Source organism: Cydia pomonella, chromosome 15 (genome assembly GCF_033807575.1).
Source record: "Cydia pomonella isolate Wapato2018A chromosome 15, ilCydPomo1, whole genome shotgun sequence".
NCBI classification, from domain to species: Eukaryota; Metazoa; Arthropoda; class Insecta; order Lepidoptera; family Tortricidae; genus Cydia; species Cydia pomonella.
This window is the reverse complement of record NC_084717.1, coordinates 860,368-876,071: the sequence shown is the minus strand read 5'-3', so window position 1 is coordinate 876,071 and position 15,704 is coordinate 860,368. Positions and strand designations below refer to the sequence as shown.

The following is a 15,704-nucleotide window of genomic DNA, read 5'->3' as shown; positions in this document are numbered from 1 at the left end:
CATCGTGGCTTTTAGTAAAGTCCAGCTATCTCTTTACTAAAAGCAACTACCGAACAACGTCATGCTCTACGAGCACACTTAAAACTTACAACGAAACTTGACATTGGCAAAATCATCATAGATTTGATGGAAACCATGTTTTAAAAGAAGAAGAAGAAGAATATTATGTATAGGGTTGATATAGTACGTGTCATCCACGATGACGCAGAGATTTGTCAAATCTAACCTTTAATTTGACATTACGAGCCAAGGCCCTCGTCTTCGTGAATGATACGATCTGTCATACAGGCTACCTCAGCTAGACGAAACAGGACAATAGAGGTCGCCACACATAAGCGCTTTGTATAGGAGCTGTGTGGAGCTGTACAGTTAGTAATTGTATACGTGTAACGACCAGCGGCGGTATCATCTCTCTCTATCACTCTTTCATATTATTAGAGCGACAGTGACAGTTTCGTTTCTTTTGCTACGGAGCGTTAGCGATTGGCTCAAAGTTTTTACTCAATTGGAAATTTTTAACTCAATCGGAAATCGAGGCGTGGTTAAAATTTAACTTCCAAGTTTTGACCCACCATACTAACAGAGGGCAAGTTAAATAAAAGCAAGTAAAATATGTATTAACGCATTCACTGCCACCGACGCATATATGCGTTCACCGTCATACAAGTTTGTTCCTAGGCCACGCCCCCTGGCAGTGAATGCGTTAACAAAAATTGCTTTGGGGATATAACTGGGCTATAGTTTAAAATACCACTCGGTTGTGTTGCTCAAATCGTACTGTAGTAAGTCTGCTTAAACCATACACGAAATCAACGATCACATCATGCAATTTCGTCAGTTCCACGTACAGTAATCGCAAAAGCGTTACATATTTGACAACGGAATCTGTGTACTCGTGCTTTGTGTCTGGACGTGTTTAAACAGCCTAAGTTCCGCGTAAAAAGGTGTCGCTTACGTATTCTTTGAAAGGTACGATACAAAGGGCCGATGGAGGTCACCAAATATTTAGTCAAGTCTGGAGGAATAAAGCAAAAGGTGGTTTAATGTGGGTATTGATCGCGTCCGTGTTTCCGTCTATTTTTGGATACATATAGAACTGACACTGACTTTTGACGACCGGTTTGGCCTAGTGGGAAGTGACCCTGCCTTCGAAGCTGATGGTCCCGGGTTCAAATCCTGGTAAGGGCATTTATTCGTGTGATGAGCATGGATATTTGTTCCTGGTGTTTTCTATGTATTTAAGTATTTATAAATATTTATATATTATATATATCGTTGTCTAAGTACCCTCAACACAAGCCTTATTGAGCTTACTGTGGGACTTAGTCAATTTGTGTAATAATGTCCTATAATAATAATTATTATTTATTAATTATGTATAGAACTCATTTTGTTACATTTGTTTTGTAGTTTGTAATTTAAGTCATGAATGGATGGACACCACAGATGGACGGAAAAGACAAACAAACGGATGTACAACGAGAAATCACACGGAAAGTAGATTATGACTATTTGCAGAGCCAGTTAATACTTTCAATAAAATTATATTTTTACATACAATACTTGGAGCGAACACTAGTATTTGAGAGAAGCATCGACAATTGCGTTTATCGATATAGGAACTCCCTAGTTGTCATTAAATTTTACACCCTAAAATCCGAGGTCTTTAGCGAACTCGGCGCCGTCGACTGGACAGAAACGGTTTTGGACAGAGCATGGCGGTCTTTGGTGTCAGAGGCCAAGATCCACTTCGGGTCGCTGCGCCACAGCAGTAAAGTTAGTAAGTAAAATCAGAGGTCTGATCATCATTAGCATCAGTTTAATTATTAGTTCTTACACAGGTCACACGCTGTATTCATCGCTTAGACCTAAAACGTCGGTCATAAATCGTTCATTCACCAAGTCCATTGTCCCCAATCAATCGGGACCATTAAGATTAGGGAACATTCCCCATTACAAGTTAACATAATAAGTTTATCGGAACAAAGAGCGCGATCGGCTCGTGGTAGGCTTTGTGTCAGGAACTCAGGAACGTTATTCGACATTGCTTTTCTACTAGTCAAAATATGTATAGTTGTATACTTTTTGTCACTCGCAAAAACCAGCTCGTAAAAACTTTCTTTATTCTACAAAAACTACCCGGTCCCGGTTGCGGCCTCGTACCTCTGGGAGTCTTAAACTCTTTATTCCTCTTTACCGCACTGGTTTCATGTCCAACTCTTTCGCTCTCCAGGCAATTCGTTTCTGGAACGATCTTCCTCTCCCAATACGACAAGCACAGAGCAAATTTTCCTTAAAACGCCAATTACGTAAATACTTTTCGGACGTACACCAACATTGTAAGACTATATAACGGTTTTAAATGGGTACAATATTTCAAATATATATATATATATATATATATATATATATGTATATATGATATATGTTTGTATTTATGCATGTTTGTTTATAATAGTAGTGTTTAGATAGTGATTTTTATCTCTCTGTACTGATATTCTTTTCCGCACCAATTGTAAATTTCTGTTTGGCCCAATGGTTGACTGGTAGAGAATGCCTTAAGGCATTAAGTCCGCCATTTGTACTTTTTTTGTATTGTGCAGTAAAGGTTAAATAAATAAATAAATAAAAACTGCGGAGAAGGTTGCATTTTATCTACAAAATGAGTATTACTATATATATTTTGATACGACAAATGTTATAAAATTATACTCAATCAATTAAACTTACAGGCTGCGTAGCCAACTTGTCAATCGCTAAAGCTCCGAAACGCAACTGTCACTGTCGCACTAATAATATGGAAGAGTGATAGAGAGAGATGACTACGAGTACGCTACGGAGCGTTAACGATTGTCACGTCGGCTACGCACCCTTATATCAAACCGATATTCGTGACGGGCGTCCCGCTCGCACTAATACATGCACGGATAATTCAGAGCGAAATTAACGCGCGAATGACAGCTAACTGACATGATTCAAATATAGGTTCGATGTCAGGTGCACGTTAAATTGTAAAAGGTTCACGTAAAAAATCGACATTTAATGAAACATACCTACTATGTATAATCGCCCTCGAGTAGGGGATTTGTTTTTTAGCGAGAAAATTTAGCAATCTATCGCCAGTGAAAACGAATGAATCAAAAGCCAACTCACTCCGTCTCTGCACGTCAAACAACTGGTTGATACCAACACTCTCCAATAGCGAGCTGATGCTGGAGTGGCTCTCCAAGGGTTTTGAGCAAACAAATCGAACGAGCTTGCGCATACGGCCATGAGCAGCCATCGAATCGATCTACCTTCAACTGTCTTTTATTAACATCAAAAATATTCGAAAACAGCTACCCCATCTACTGCCGCTAATTAATGCGCTCCATTTTACGATATAGGTATAGAAATTACAATTAGGGTACATAATATGAATAAAAATCATAATAATATTTGTGACATTATCTATAAAAAGGGACCTTATTGTCGGTGGCGCTTACGCCATTATCAACGATGCTCCCATATTATAAACAACGGCGCGCTACGGAGTGCGGCATAAGCGCCATCGACAAAAAAGGTCCCTTTTCATAGATAATGTCACATTTGGCCTTTTTTGGGACGAAGATGTTTCGAAATAATTTAGGGCATATAAGAAAAATGGTAATTTAATATTTAGGTCCAATGAAACCAAAGCATACAGAAGCCATGGGTAGTTTGAATTAGCAAATGCCTAACCGTTTTACTTATAGAATTCGCCTATCAGAACACAAACTCATCATTTAATAAAAGATTACGAGGACGAACATTAAGCCATTATTGCTTAACATCACATCAGGCGGGCCGTATGCTTGTTTGCCACCGACGTGGCATAAAAAATGAGATAGATCTAGGTCGCGATGTAAGCTCAGCTCGAATGGATTGCTCTAAGATTCCGTTTTCAGAATGGAAAGCGGCCATGTCACAAGCCGTCTTCGAAATAAGCCGAATTAGCGTTCAGTGCCAAGGGAATTATTGAGCAGAGTAGGCTTATGCTAGTAAGCTTGAGGTACAATAGGAGAACGAGGAAGGTAATCCCATTTTAAACGGGCTTGTGCTCGAGAAATATTTACACGGTGTCGCATTCAGAACCGTAAAATACGCCTTCTTTGCTTCATAATTTGCTTCCAAATTTGAAATTTAATTTACTACTACCAGTGGGGCGACACTCCTCCTTTCGGTTTTTTCCGGCTCCGTTCAGCTCAGCATTGCTCCGAGCAATTATTAGGGTTGGAACAACTTGACGTCCTTATACGTGCACGACCACAAATAAGATAATGACTTGAATTTTGACAACCCTAAATGGCCGAAAGGGATAGTGTCATACATTAGAAAGGGACAGCATTATTCATAGTTGAATCGCTGTCAAACTCTAGTTTTGTAGGATGTCATTTCTGTACGGTATTAGGTACTATTATTTATTCTGTGCTACTACTACTTTACTGGCTCAGTGACCCAAACAGGATGACTGGCCTTATGGCATTAAGTCTGCCATTTGTACTTTTTTGTATTGTGCAATAAAGGTTAAATAAATATAGCTAAATCTAGACAAGATTCTATTTCGCTTTGATATAGGCCGCGTTTGTACTATGTCGTGCGTCGTGGCTCGTGGCCTGTATATTTAAATGGAGTTGACGAGACATAGGACTGTAGGTACGATTACTACATAATGGAAACGTGGCCATAGTTTTTTTTTATGTAATAGGCAGGAAACGAGCAGATGAGCCGCGTGATGGGAAGCAGTCATCGCCGCCCATGGACATAAGCAACATCGGAGGAGCCACTTATGCGTTGCCAACCTTTGAGAACCATAAATACCTGCTTCTTGAAGAACCCCATGTCATAGCGCAAGGGAAACACCTCAGAAGGTAGCTCATTCCACAACTTGCACGTTCTGGGCAAAAACGAGCGAGATGCCCGCTTGTTCTTGGTTTAGTGTCGCTACAAGCAGCTTACATATGCCAATAATGTGCGTATTTCAAATAAAATGTCAGTATATTTCATGTCAACGACTAATTTATCGACGAGTTATCTTGGTCCAACTATAGGTATAAGTATAACCATTTATGTTTGTGGTATGCCCCGGCCCTAAGTGCGTACGTCACACGTAATTGTGTAAGTTAGATAGGGCAACTTGGGCCTTATACGGTTCAGTTGTGTCTATAGTATGCCGTAATCGAAACTTAAATAATATATGGAATCACGTGACTTTTCGTAGTATCTGTCATCCTGACACATTTTTAGGGTTAGGTATATGCAGTGTGGAATTAAAAGGAGTGAAATCTCTTATGGTAGAACTGTTGCAAAAGTCTGCTGTCAGGTATGAATAATAGTTCCAAATCTCTCCAGAGTAGCGCTAGGCGTTATTGACGGAGTGAAGTGCGCTGTCTATGATTTGATTTTTTTGTTCAAGTATTCTAGGTATTGTAGCGCCACCTATTTAAGGTTTTTTGATGACACTTTTTGGTACATGGAGATTCCATTCCTTACCTCCACCTTTAGTTCCATAGTCAATTAGGAACCCTTATAGTTTCGACATGTCCGTTTGTCTGTCAGTCAGCGGCTTTGCTCCGTGATCGTTAATGGTAGAAAGTTGCAATGGCAATGAAATGTTAAAATAAAAATTACAATCAATTTTTTTTAAGGGTACCTTCCCTACAATTTTTTTTAGATCCGATTTTTTTTTGCTTTAACCCTATAATGTGAGGTGTCGTTGGATAAAGGTCTTTCTAAATGAATAGGGGTCTTGAAAATCATTTTTTTTGATAACGAGAAAGTTTCCGGGAATATAAAAAAAATATTTGAACTTAGTACTTGCGAGCATGTTCGTTATACGTTCAATGAAAACTATAGCGAACATGATCGGTTGAGCCGTTTTTCAGGTTTTGCAAAAAGTCCCCATTTTAGTAATAGTGTTGAGAGTACCTTTTTGCTTGTTATACACACCTAATAGGCAGCCTATTACGACAAGCGGGTCACTACGGAACCCAACACTAAGCATGGACCGACCGACATGCACTTGCCCGGTTTTCTTTTCTGGAATCTGGAATTCCGATAAAAGACATGAGTGTAATAATATTATCTCCTTACATAAAAATATTTGTCATTTAGTTATGTATAGTTTAAGCGAACCTTCTTAGTATGCTTTATTAAGCAGAATGTATTGGACATCTTTATACTGTAGGAACTTGTTTTGTGTACTACATTCATGCAAATAAATAAATGATTTAAATGATTTCACTTTTCGCTTCGCGTTTGTCGATGCACGATCGTCATCTTAACTAGGCCGCCTGTTCTGGTTTTCTTTTTTCCGTGCGGTCTCCTGATCGTGAAACCTTACCTCTTTGGGCCGGTACAGACGGACTGCAACTCGACTGCAACTTGTATGGGAACTGCACGTCGACGTTGCAGTTGGAGTGCAGTCGGCATGCAGTTCCAGTCGAGTTGCAGTCCGTCTGTATCGGCCCTTTTATAAATGGATTAAGTACCGTATTTGCTTTATTCATGTCGTATGAAGTCCCGGAACTAGTGATGAGCGGTTTCCCAGGCTAGTAATTTCCTGGTAACGTGTCTGGTAAGATTTCCCGCTCAAGAAAATATTGGGTAATATCAGTCTTCAGTTGCAGTGAATTTAACCATATCATGATGATCCCGCTATAATGCGTTAAAAAACCGTAACTTACGGCCAATATAAAAGATTAGTACATTACGATACAAGTGCGAAAAATAGGAAATTCGAAACGAGTGGCGATAAATTAAAACACGACCGAAGGGAGTGTTTTAAATCGACACGAGTTGCGAATTACCTATTCGCACATGTATCGTACAACGTTTTACAGTACATATGGCCCTTTAAATGTTCGACACAGTAACGTAATATGCTACTTCTCGCACTAGTGCTATAAAGTAGCCCCATATGTACTGTAAAAACTGTTTTGTTACAAATCATTTATTATCTTAGAAATGTAAGTATCTGTAATAATAACGTCGATATCCATTTAATGTCATTCAAATTTCGAACATCTCTAAAAAAATAATTTAATATGACCTAGCATCAGTCGAGATGAGATTTTATTGAGTTAGTGATCTAATGCCGTAATGGCGGTTGTAACATGCGGTTCCTGAACACATAATAGATATCTTAATATAATGTCATGTGTAGATAAAACAGTGTACAATACAATACAAATACTCTTTATTGCACACCTCAATACAGAAACAGTACAAATAATACAACACAAAGAAGAGGTAAACAACAGGCGGTCTTATCGCTAAAAAGCGATCTCTTCCAGACAACCTTTAGGTAGCGGAATTAAAAAAAAAAAGTGTATGTAGCTGTACATAATTAGGTACATAAACTACTATTAAAATCTGAATTCCGTTTTTCGGTATAGACAGATTAGAATCTCTGTGTCTAAAATAGTACATTACGATACAAGTGCGAAAAATAGGAAATTCGAAACGAGTGGCGATAAATTAAAACACGACCGAAGGGAGTGTTTTAAATCGACACGAGTTGCGAATTACCTATTCGCACATGTATCGTACAACGTTTTACAGTACATATGGCCCTTTAAATGTTCGACACAGTAACGTAATATGCTACTTCTCGCACTAGTGCTATAAAGTAGCCCCATATGTACTGTAAAGGATATTTAAATATTCAACATGCTGCAAGTTCCATTTTTTGCAAACTCAACATTTTTTTTAATACTACGCCGGTGGCAAACAAGCAGACGGCCCGCCTGATGGTAAGCAGTCTCCGTAGCCTATGTACGCCTACGACTCCCCCCCCCCCTCGTTGAGCTCTGGCAACCTTAATCACCGGCAGACATTTTAGGAATTCAACTTTCTGTTCCTAAAGGAAATAGTAAGGCAGTACGTCTCAGCCCTAACAGGGCCTACATAACACGCGCAGCACACATTGATTGTGTAAGTTAGATGGGACTTGCCCCGTATAAATTTCAGTTCCAGCCCATCGGGTCGTGTCTATACGTGATTAGGTTGGACTAGTTACTATATTTATGAACCATTGGATTCTCGTATGGGATTAGAGTTTGGGGCGTTACACTTGGTTAATTTCCATATTATGTCTATGTGATGGAACGGAGTTAACTTGAATTCAAGCCGTTTGGGGGAAAATTGAACTTGCTATATAACTAAATGGATGACATTTTGGGAGATTATGGGCGTCCGCTAGCTGGTGCGGTTGCACGGAGGGGGTGAGCGGATTAAAGTAGTAAGAGCAACGCGCTATCTGTTGCGGACGCGTGCCACGGATTTTATTTACTACATTGGCACCCGCATGCGGGCGCCCGCTTGTGCATCCGCGTCAACTAACGCACGCACTATGTAGTAATTTTTACCTCTTTTTATTCACTTGCAGCGCGCGTAGATAGGTATTTTTCTGCTTTTTTTCTCACGCAGACGGTAAATAAGGCACTGGTTAGAGGGAGAAGCTTTGCGATCCTGTTAAAATAAAAGTATTTTTTATAAAAAATTCCATTTCCGGAGGAAACGTTTTCCACTAACTAAATCCTAACAAATCACCTTGACTTTGATGTCGATTGCTTCAGAATAATATGTTCTAGATTTATAGGTTAGAACAATATTTTTTTTGTATTTGCAAATTTAGAAAAAAATAGGAAAACCTATATTTAAACCTAGTTTTTCATTGTGTTAATAACATACTAAAAAATCATGGAGAATGGAACATATTTAGAAGTGGAAAAACGTTTTATCTTTTTGTATGGACGATCATGTGGTATACTCGTACCACTTATTCCCTCTTCATGCAGGTACATAAATAAATTATGGAATAATATATAAAAAAAAAAAACTTTAACACAAAAAAAAACTAAGGCTGAGCCCAATATCATCGGCGTAACTAAATCCCACAGATAATATTAATCTTATAATATTTATTTATTTATTCTCAAATCTGAACGGGAACTCTCTAAGTGGAAATTGTCACGAAAATCTCATGAAAGTCTCCAGAAATTTTAGAAAGTTTCAATAATATTCTGCACCTTGCACATTGCTAATCCTTGCACATCTCTGGTGGATACAGCCTAGGTCTGCCATTCGCGCCTAGCCAATTAGGATTCAGCAAGCGCTACGCATTACTTACACCGAGTGGCGCAGAATCATTTTGACAGATGCTGCATTCGTACGTGCCGTTTATTTGGACGGCAGAAATATGTATACAATTTACGACTTATTATAAGGGAGTAAGGTTCAAAAGTGTGTATATAATAGTAACATGGGCTGTAAGTGCGGTGAGATTATTCGGGACGCAGGCAATTCCCGGCGGGAATATTTGGATTGTTTGGATCGCTAGTCGTGGCTGAAAAAGTTGTTTAGAATGAGGCGGCGATACGGCAAAATACATAGGTATCAATAAGGTGCCGTTCTGAAACAGAATACACCAGCATTACTGCAGCAGTATTGCAGCGCGCCATTACTGCCAACTAGATTGCTGCCCAAATGTCATACATCCGGGCTGCACAGGCAGCACACGCTTTGCGCGTTAACAGTTAACGATCTTCTATTCATTTTTTTTTTTATGCTACGTCGGTCGCAAACAAGCATACGACCCGCCTATGTACGCCTGAAACTCCAGAGGAGTTACATGCGCGTTGTCGACTCTAACACTCCGTACCCTCGTTGAGCTCTGGCAACCTTACTCTCCGACAGGAACATACCACTATGAGTGACCCTACTCTACTAGTGCTATTTGGCTGCGGTTTTCTCTAAAATGGAGGTACTTCCCCAGTTGGACTCTGCTCTAGATTTGGAATGATATCTGCTGTGCTATGCCTTACCACACAAAGCGAGATGACATTCACAATGCCCATACCTCTCTTTTGGACGTAGTTTAAGGACATACTGGGTCCGGTTTAAATAATTTAATTTTAAAACAAACAGAATTGAATGAAATGCAGCAGGTTTTTTAATTATTGTAAAATATTGTCAGTACCTATCTAAAATTGTTTTTAAATACGTATTTCAAAGGATTTGTAGTATTTAAACATACCATTCATTATTTTTGCCACATCGATTATATAGGGGTGTCTACTAAATAAACTAAAACAATTCTTCATACACCAGCGATCCTTCTAACGTAACCAATACCACCGTGACAAATAGCCGCCCCGCGCCCAACTATCGCGATGAGCGGCAAACTATTTCATTTGTCCGGTTTATAGCTCATAAACGTACGACGGGCCGACAGCTTTCGCAACCTTCTTACAGGAACCTGGCCATTAAAGACACAACCTTACGCTGGTGGAATAGAGTTGTATTTAAAATTTTGTTGATAAAGATACGACGTTGGGAAAAATCTTTTAGACCGCTTTCAGTCTTCGTCGCGATTATGAGATTCCGTCCAAAGATGTATGTATGACAGTGTTTGTATGGATGTATATCTCTAGGCTATGTTTTGGTAGTAAGGCATTACATTATTGCTCTGGATTATTATCCAAAGCAAAGTATCTTCGAAAACAAACTTGAAGTTAAAATCTTGAAGCCGATTGAACCTCAAACTTTGTTATTTTCAAACCGATTTTGTTTTAAAAGGATACTTCCAGATTAGTCCCGTATAATGAATATTTTGTGCGAATGGTTGGATCTATGAGGAATGTACTATATATTATCATACTTTAATATTTAATGAAATACCAATAATGGTCATTGGAACTCGACAATATGAACCGGCACTGCAGGCTGAGATTGGGACCCTTTTTTGCTACGAGAACATCATAGATTATTATGTTAAGTTGATAAGTTTAAGTTTAAGTTATTTTGTATTTTTTAGTAATTGTGTTATAAATTGTATATTGTTTATGGCAATAGACTTTTTTATTAACAGTTTTGAATGATTCACGGTTGGTTTAAGTGTAGTAAGACTTTTTTGTTGTTTTTATTTTATTTAAGAATTTCACATCGGCCATGAAGACCAGAAAATAACTACCTAATAAAATTTTGTTATAGCTCTATGAGGCCAATAATTTAGATATCAAGCTTAGAATAAATTTAAAAGTGCAAAAATTACTGCCTCGGATGAGATTTGAACTCACTTTGTTAAAAAATATTTTTTCAAGAACAGGGAAGTTCAATATTTACTTACCAAAAAGTATATTCATGATTTATAGCTTCAATATTCAACTTTACTTTCTTTTAATAACATTTACTCATTGGTTCACTGAGTTTTTTGCATCAGTACCCCTAGTGTAAATAAATTCGATTTCGAAACGTGACGTACGCGTTTGCGTTTAGTCTCATTTTGTATTGGATTTAGAAAGAGCGCGCCAAGCGGGACGTTTTGGAAACTTAAAATCCTATACAAAATGAGACTTAACGCAAACGCGTTCATCACGTTATGATGTCGATCAAATTTACACTAGGGGTACAGTGAGTGTCTGTAATCATTCAACCTCAGCTCTCTGACGACACCCATGGAATGTGGAATTAAAAGGAGTGAAATCTCTTATGGTAGTACCTACTGTTGCAAAATTGTACAGCTATCAGCTAAAAATAATAGTTCCAAATCTCTCCAGAGTAGCGCTAGAGTAGCTAAGAACCTGTTTAATTGCATTATTGACGGAGTGAAGTGCGCTGTCTATGATTTGATTTTTTTTCAAACATTTTAGGTATTGTAGCGCCACCTATTTAAGGTTTTTTGATGACACGTTTTGGTACATGGAGATTATGTTCCTTACCTCCACCTTCCATAATATATACCCTTACAACGAGTCACTGGCAGTTTCAACAATGACATAATTATTACGTACCGTGTGCGTAACTTACTTTCGATGCATCTTGCTCGTACTGGCATATTAGTGCGAGCGAGAAGTATAGAAAATAAGTTACGTAGACGTTTGTGAATATGTCAATGTTAATGTCGCAGACAAATCGTAAGAATCCACTGTTTACAAAAGGTTTTCGCGTATTGTAAAATGACCGTTTGTAAAATTTCCGAAGGCAAATTGTAAAAAGTACGCATTTTGTAAAATACCTTACGCCATTAAAAGCGCCGTTTGCAATTTGCAGCGGCATTTTGGTTTAATTAGTTCTTAAAACCACGCGTGGTGCTGTTCATCAGAACTATAAAAACGCTGGGGTGTTCATCAAATCGTCATCGTCGGACTTATTAGGGACGCGTGGGGCGGGGGAAGCTTTTGGATCTAAGTGGCTACGGCCTTGGATTTCGTTATTGCTCTCTGGGGTAGGACAGACAAGACCAAGTGATTCGGTTTTGGGTAGCCTCGAGATTTTGGTAACCGTGAGGATGGTGGTTTTGTATAAATATTGTATATAAATTGATAAAACAACAAACCATGGTTATCCTCAGACAACCATAACGTTTACGTTGACACTAGGTATTAAGCGCACTAACAATACGCCTTCGACATTTTGCAAACGTGAAAGCGTTTATTAAAACGACGACGCTGTTTGTAGACAGCGGATTCTTACAATTTGACTGGGACATTGATAGTTTCAGTGACACATGGTAAGGCTACTGTAGTGTCACAAGGCACATTCCAAATGGTACAAACAAACGTTGGGTGAGAGAATAAACAGACCAACACACCGCCACTCAGTCTTCGTCGGTACAAAGTTATAAATGGTAACATGCGTAGGTCTACGCCACAATCAATTTGTCTCTGGTGACAATTTGTTGTTGCATTTTAAGCCCTAATGAAACAACTTAGAGTTGTTTATGTGTTTGTGTAATTTGTAATGCGGACGGTGTAATGGGTGCTGAATTAGTGCAGGCTTATAATGGAGTTATTTTTGTCTGTTGTTTATATGTGTATATTAATAATATTTATAGACTGCAATAGATGCAAATTGCACCCCATTCCCAATATTTCCAAAATTTCTGAAAATTTTATGAGAATATTCTCATACAAGTTTCCACTTATCTAGAATGTGCCCGTTCAGATTAGAGATTATTACTCAATGTTTTTAAGAGAGAAGAATAGATTTTCATATCTAACGAAATAACGGTTATTTTTCTATGAAATCCTATTTCGGGAGAAAACGTTTTCTACTTACTAAATCCTAACAAATCGCTTTGATTTTGACATCGATCGCTTCAGCATAATATAGGTTTATAGGTTTCGCTTTAAAAAAATTGTTGATTTACAAATTATGAAAAAAAAAACATATAAACCTAGTTTTTTATTGTGTTAATAATATACTAAAAAGTCATGGAAGATGGAAAATATTTAGATGGGAAATTTGCAATTTTTGAAAACATTGCTATACAACAAAACAAAAAGCTACGCGGTTGTCGCTTTGACTAACCCCCAGGGGTCTCCCACCCCCGCCTTGCCCTTGAATACAACAGCAAACCATTCAAATCGAATCTATTTCCAAATGTCAATTGCAACTAACCCATTTTCCATTGTGCGGTTTTAGGAATCACCCCAAAGCACCGTAGAGCATTATCCACCATTCATTCTGGAGACAGTGGGCGCTGACAGTTGAGTATTTATTGCAGCGGCCATCTTCGTCTGCTGCATACAGCTTGATTAATTACTCTTGATTAACTTCACAACTAACGCCTTTAATAACATCAATTAATTTTATAGGAGAAAGACTGACACAAGCATGCTTCAAAAATATTATCCCAACAATGGACTTACTTTGACTTATTGTCCTATGTCCCCTAGATGGGGCAGAGGGCGTCCACAGTGCGCCGCCATCTGGATCGGTCTTGAGCTTCAAGCTCGAGTTCGCTCCAAGTCTTCCCAATAGTCTTCGCCTCTGCAATTATAGTCCGGCGCCAGGTCTGCTTTGGACGGCAACGTTTCCTTTTTCCTTGGGGATTCCAGTCTAGGGCTTGCCTCGGTATGTGTTTAGGATCCATTCGGAGTGTAGCCCAATCCAACTCCATTTCCGGCGCTTGATCTGCTGGTCGATCGGGGTCTCATTGCAGCATCTCCAGAGGCTGGCATTAGAGATTTTCTCGGGCCAGTATATACCGAGAATGCGGCGGAGGCAGCGGTTAACACAGACTGGTAGCTGGCGCGAGATGTCTTTTGTAACCTTCCACGTCTCGCATCCCAACAATGGGTTTCGTATTATAAGTTTTTTTGTAAAAAAAAAACATTTTTGATACAGGCTTTTGTCGCTGACTGTACATTTTTTTCAACAGGCAACTAGTACTCATCGAGACAATTCTAACAAACCCAAACAGAATTAGGTGGTGTTGTTTTACCGCATAGGTAGTTCCTATGGGCATATTATGTGTCCATCATCAGATCAGCTCGATGGTACCACAATACTGCATTGTCACCCAATTTACACAAGTATGTGTAATATCAGCTAGAATAATAAGAATTGGGTCTAATTTAACTTGCAAGATTTCACCCGAACATACATGCATGTAAACATTTTAAGTTAATTAGAAGCTTCAAAAAGCTCTCCACAAGAATGCTTGAGAATTAATTCACTTAATTCACATGAATATGACAGAATAGTTAGTTACAATGTCCACAATATAATAAATAGTTAAGGATAACTATCAACTTTACATTTAATAATTGGCTAACCGAACCGGATTCAGATTTGGTAATAATGATTTCATATGTTCGGTTGCTTTTTCTATTGGTCGGATTTTTCGACCGATTGGCGTAAAATTTTGATCAGTTAGTCTGAGAACGAGAGCATCGCGACCATGATAGTACCCGCGCAAAATAGACTACCCGAGTTTTTTTAACTACATATATTGATTAGAGAAGGACAGGTCTATTTCGCGCACGAGATATTGTCGCGGTGCTCTTGTGCTAAGCATACTTTTACAATAATTGTATAGGTTTTTGTGTCAAAAGACTCAAATAAATATTATACACTAAAGAAAAAGTGACCAAGTCCACCGGTGGCCGAGGCGGGAATCGAACCCACGTCTTTTAGCTTACGTGGCTAACATCCTGACCACTAGACCACCCGGCCACGGTACGAGCACGGGTACTTCGTAAAATAATTTGATTTAAACTTTCACGATGTTCAACATTATTAAATTATAGAAACGGGACTTAATTGCGTATTGAGTTTTAAAATTTCTCCGAGACCACGGGGACAACGCCGTCTTCGAAACGTCGGAGGTAAAATTTTAAAACTCAATACGCGATTAAATCCCGTTTCTTTACTATACTTAACAATAATTTGATTTGTTTCATAGTTGGTTGGTGTCCATTTCGTGTTGGACCTTTTTCAAAATGGCGGAGCCTTGGAGAACGCAAGGTTTACAGCTGACAAACCACTACTGTCATAACTTTTGTAGTAGGTTTCAGGAGGGATTTTGCCAATGGCGGCATTTTTTTAAATAGTACCCGGCATATTTAAAAAAATAAATATTTGGTGTAAGTATATAGGCCGAGTTCTAAAATACCAACCATCATAAATCTTATCCGTATACAATAAAAACAAACACTTATCAATTAACGGAATATTAACAAAAACGCCTATAACATTTTATTTATTACCAGCACAATAAAGACTAATGGTTCCAATACATAGCATTCATAATAAATCAAAACTATCATTAATTATACGTATATGACTTGGCCGTGTGTAGAAGTATGGATTCTAAGGACATTGATAAATTGGTAAGATTCTTCAGACAATATTTCGCCTTTTGTGAAAGTGATTATCACTGGAATGGATAAAATAGG

At 38.5% G+C, this 15,704-nt stretch overlaps 1 non-coding gene across 1 annotated transcript; it reads right to left on the bottom strand.

Moving 5' to 3' along the window:
- Positions 1–14,909: 14,909 nt before the first annotated feature.
- Positions 14,910–14,982, bottom strand: Trnat-cgu (transfer RNA threonine (anticodon CGU)). The gene has a single exon. It is a non-coding gene; the product is annotated as a tRNA-Thr (tRNA).
- Positions 14,983–15,704: the final 722 nt, after the last annotated feature.